Below are 4143 nucleotides of genomic sequence, written 5' to 3' on the forward strand. Positions count from 1 at the left end.
AGAGAGAGAGAGAGAGAGAGAGAGAGAGAGAGAGAGAGAGAGAGAGAGAGAGATAGATAGATAGATAGATAGATAGATTCACATATCCTTTTATCTTATTTCGTAGTTTTCTGTTCTTTTAAATGCACCAGTATACATAAAATGTATACACATATTTTAAATAATATTCTTCTCTTGTATGGAAACTTATACATTTGAATTACTTCTCGTATCTTTATTATACTTTTTTTTCGCACCTATCACTCAATAATAAAAACACTTTTTTTTTATCACATCCACTTTCACCACTAAGTTATATGAGTTAAAAAATTACTTATATATATATATATAACTACAGTCTTGTATCTCTTTTATCCATATCTCGATTCTCAATTCATATTGTAATTTATTAAAATATATATCTAACATAATTAACATTAAAATACAACAACGTGTATTTCTTTGAAAAACTTTGATGTTACCTTAGCATTATCTCCCCTTCATTGTTACCTTATCCAGCCTCTCAAATAAACTCCTTTATCATCGTACGTTCTTTTTTTTTTCAAAAATAGTCTTAACCACAGCAAGTATTTTCTCTCTCGATTCTGTAATATTAACAATTATTCTTCGTTTTTTCAGTCCTTCCTCTTAGACTTATTTCACACAAACGAATATAATGCGCTTTAACTAATAAAAGATCTTTTTTTTTACCATTATATTAACTGAATAATTACTCCCTCACAACCCCACAAAAAAAATTGTGTCTTCTGAATTTCAACTAACGTATATGAAATCATACTAACTACTTAAATTTTTTATTCTAGAAACTTCTTTAAAAAACAATTTCTTTTTAATATGCAACATAATTTTTTTCTTTTTTTTCATTGTATACTACTCATAACTGTCAAATCATGCATAAATTTAAATATAGCTATGCTGTCCCATTGGATGCTTATTTATTTATATGTATACACATGTATATATGCATATATATATGCAGGTATGTGTGTGTATGTATGTATGCATGTATGTAAGTATGTATGTATGTATGCATGTATGTATGTGTGTATGTATATATATATATATATATATATATATATATATATATATATATGTATGTATTTATATATATATTTGTTTGTATATATATGTATCTCTGTCTATGTATGTGTATGTGCGTGTATGTGTATATATATATAAATATATTATAATTCACTTCTTATGATAAATGCGTTACATGGAATGTATATCACTATATTATTTATCTTCATATAGAGAGAATGTTCCTTAAAACTTTTTTGCTTATATTTCAAAATATCCGTTAGCCGCATCAGTTATAGTTCTCACACAGCTAGACTCAACACTACCTAAACATAAAGTGATATGTTATTAACTTAATGTGACAGTCCCATACAAGGGAAGAATGCTACTGTTATTTAGCCCTAGGAAACACCGTTTCGTGTTGGACTTGACGCATTTCCTGTGTCCTTAAATTTTCAAAGTGGAGATAAGCACCTCTACCCAGCAAAGCCAACATCTAGAGACTAGTTTCAGAGTCATTGCTCATCATCAGTTTGGATTACCATGGTTTGGTAGCTGTCGATGCCTATCCGCCTTTGAAAACATATATATTTTAAGTGCAATACATTCACTGATTTTTGAAAATAGAAATAATATATTTCACTTGAAATATATTTGATTTCAAAGGCAGATAGGCATCGACAGCTAGTAAGCCATGCTACTCCAGACTGATGATGAGCAATGACTCTGAAACTAGTCTCTGGATGCTGACGTTGCTGGGTGGGGGTGCTTATCTCCAATTTGGAAACATAAGGACACAGGAAATGTGTCAAGTCCAACAGGAAACGGTGTTTCCTAGGGCTAAATAACAGTAGCATTCTTCCTTTTATGGGACTGTCACACTAAGCTGACAACATACTATCACGTTATCGTGCTGCTACTGCTTAAATCTCTCTGAGAGATTTAGAAATATATTATTACTACCTAAACATGTTTTATATTTCATCTTTCATAATCATATTATGAATATCCGAATATGTTACATGACACTAACTCCATCTAGTCTTCTGTAACACTATAATATTCTTGTAATATTTTAGTTTTGATGTATTCTTCTTTTACACTGAGGAGAACGGTAATATGTAATCAATTTAATTATAATTATAATTAAATTAATTTTTACTTTTTTTCCATGTTTCTTACATGTTAATATTACCATTCGAAACGATCGTATGCATGGATTAACATTTTATAAAACTTTTAACATCTTCTCTTCTCCATCTTTAATTCTTTGTTGAGTTTATATAGGAAACGTGTTCTATAAGTGCTCATAACACACCTCGTACTTGTAACGCTTTCATTTCTTTTTAAATACAATAGTAAGCTACCAATTCAGTATGAAGTATCTTTATTAGAAATCCAGCTTTGGAACCTCCCAAAGTGTAAAGGATGAAATAGAACTCAACCTTTTCTCATATATATATATATATATATATATATATATATACACATATATATATATATATACACACACACATATATATATATATATATATATATATATATATATACGTGTGTGTGCGTGTACATTATATATATATATATATCTGTGTGTGTCTGTTCGCACACATGCACATACATACATACACAAATACATACGTACGTACGTACATACATATCTGGGACTATAAAAATCTGGAAAACTTTCTCATGATTTAAAGGATGGTGGTTAAAACAAGATGCTTTTCTTCACAACCTTGCTACCATGTAGGTGGCCGGTCAAAATTTATTCTTAATTAATAAGAGAACGAGAAGAACATACATACACACAGTCACACACTCTACTGTGTGTTTCACCTGCACATTACTGAGGGTAAGTATTTGTTGGATGAAGTAGAAAGAACTGAGATACTAGGCAGAAATGAATGATTAACCGATTAAAATTTTTTTATGAATGAACGCTAGAACTCGATGCGAACCATCTCGCAATCTATCCAAATTTATTAATTTACAAATGACTGGTGAAATAGGCTTGAAAGAAAGCAATCTTAACGAAGAATGCAAACAAATAATAAAGAAGATCGATAAAATGCCATGATGAATGCTAGAAAAATAAAATATTAATAAAAAGGATTTTAAATATTGAACCGAGAAAAAAAATGAGATTTTGAAATGAATTCTTTGTTAGTCTTGGCAAAATAGAGAAGTGATGGGGAAAGGGATGTAATAAATTCAGCTATTCTTTGGATGGAAACACGATCGATAAAACGGTATGGAGGTGGGCAGCTGTGATTGTCAGTTTTGATAAATTGCAGAGAGGAGCACTAGAATTATTGTTGATCGTGGCCAAAATATACACCCAACCCTCTTTCCATGGTACGAAATTGTTAAGGCTTTTGAAATTGATACATTTAGTATCACCCAGATCAATGTTTAGCATGTCTAGCTTTCTCTTCCACCTACCCAAACACTAGCATATCCAATATTTGGATGTTACTCTTTCTCTCTCTCTTTCTCTTTCTCCCCTCTCTTTCTTTCTCATGCTCTCTCTTCTCCCATCTATCTCTTTCTCCCTCTCACTCTCTCTCTCTTTCGGAGACTTTAGTCTTTTTATTCAAGTATTCGTTCTTTAGAGGAAGAGAAGGAGAATAATAATTTTATTTTTTCTATTGATGTTGCCAATCTCTAATCTTCTGCTGTCTTCTACATCTTTCTTCCTTTAACTCCTCTCGTATTATTTTTTTTATTATCATTATTATCATTTCCAGAGCTGTTTCTCTATCTGTTTTCCTCTTTCATTTTCGTTTTCTGTCTCTTCATTAAATTATATTTTATTTTGACCCGTACGTCAACTTGTACTTACTCTGAACATCATCTCTATCTTCACTTCTCACTCTTTCTCTCTTTGCACAAACATATATACATACAAATTCGTACACACAAACACAAGAAAGCCTGCAAGCATGTACAGTATAATATAGCATATAAATGTATAGACACACACACACACACACACATACATATATATATGTATCTATATCTATCTATTTATTGATCTATGTATCTCTCTCTCTGTGTATATATATATATATATATATATATATATGTGTGTGTGTGTGTGTGTGTGTGTGTGTGTGTGTGTGT

Source organism: Octopus bimaculoides, chromosome 17 (genome assembly GCF_001194135.2).
Source record: "Octopus bimaculoides isolate UCB-OBI-ISO-001 chromosome 17, ASM119413v2, whole genome shotgun sequence".
NCBI classification, from domain to species: Eukaryota; Metazoa; Mollusca; class Cephalopoda; order Octopoda; family Octopodidae; genus Octopus; species Octopus bimaculoides.